This window comes from Pseudorca crassidens, chromosome 19 (assembly GCF_039906515.1).
Source record: "Pseudorca crassidens isolate mPseCra1 chromosome 19, mPseCra1.hap1, whole genome shotgun sequence".
Taxonomy (NCBI): domain Eukaryota; kingdom Metazoa; phylum Chordata; class Mammalia; order Artiodactyla; family Delphinidae; genus Pseudorca; species Pseudorca crassidens.
Window position 1 is genome coordinate 31,432,819 of NC_090314.1, and position 1,317 is coordinate 31,434,135.

Below are 1,317 nucleotides of genomic sequence, written 5' to 3' on the forward strand. Positions count from 1 at the left end.
GAGACTGGCTTGAGTCATATAGACTCATAGTCAATGGCAGTTTTGAAGCAGGGGAGAGACATGCTCAGATTCTTTCAGGAAGATAATGCTGGTAAGTGTGGAAGATGAGCCTGTCTGATAGGTGTGACCAGGGCAGGGGTACAAATGAGGTGGCTACAGTAGTCTGAAGACAGCTAACTAGGGCTTTTTAGGGCCCTGCAGTGGGAAGGGGGTGAGAAACCAGATCAGGGAGCTGGGCCTAAAGTGGAGGTGACAGTTCTGGCTGACTGGTTGGATGTGGGGGGTGAGAGAAATCAAGGATATAGATGGCGATGGCCATGCCATTAACCAGGATAGGACGCTTCAGATAAATGGGTTTGGTGGGGGAATAAAGAAAGATAATGCACTCAGTTTGGGACAGGGTGAGTAAAATGTTCCGGAGGTGGGGAAGGGGGGCATCTGGGAAGTTGATTAGAGAGGTCTGGCCTTCAGAAAAGTTTTAGGCTGGAGATACTGATAAGGAAGATGATAGCACAGAAGTGAGGGCAGATGCTCTAGAGAGAGATGAGGTTACCCTGGTGGACTAGAGGACAGAATTCTTGGGAATAATAGCGCTTCAAGACACTCAATCTTCAAAATTATGCTCGATGGAGGTTTCCCCGAGGGTTTTTTTAGGCTCTAGACTGCGTGACTATTTGTTTTCTTTTCCATGCGCATGCCTGATGAATTTTCAGTTCAATTTTTTTGATTCATTTGTTTTTGCTGACTTTGACGAATTTTCAGTTCAAATTTTTCGATTCACTTGTTTTTGCTGTGGTGTAAAGTGAATAGGAGGCTTCAGAGCTGGAGAGACCTGGGTTCCTGTCTCAGCTACCTAAGCATGAAGCAGTCAGAGCAGCTCTGACTCTGTTTCCCACACTGTAGAAGAGGGAGAATGAAATCTAACAAACACAGAGTTGTTACGTTTGCAATATGTGTGTCTGCTTGGTAACAAAAAAGCGTGTAACCTCAGTCCTACGGCATATTATATAAACTAAACCAAAAGTCTTCTCTGGGATGAAAATACATCATTTATAAAATTTATAATCTTTAGGCCCAGACTAGTATATTTTAAACTGAAAATGTGGTTTGATTTTAACGTTTGCACTGGTTCTGGCAATTCAATTATTAAAAAGTGGACTAGAAAATTCTAGATGTCAGGGTACATTTGTTTTTCTTCCCATCCTGACTTTTCAAAAAAAAAGGCTACTATACGTATTACATATGTTAGATGAGCTCAGGCTTTCAAAAATGCATTATCATTTTCACAGTCATCTAATTTAGAGACAGTGGAACAAA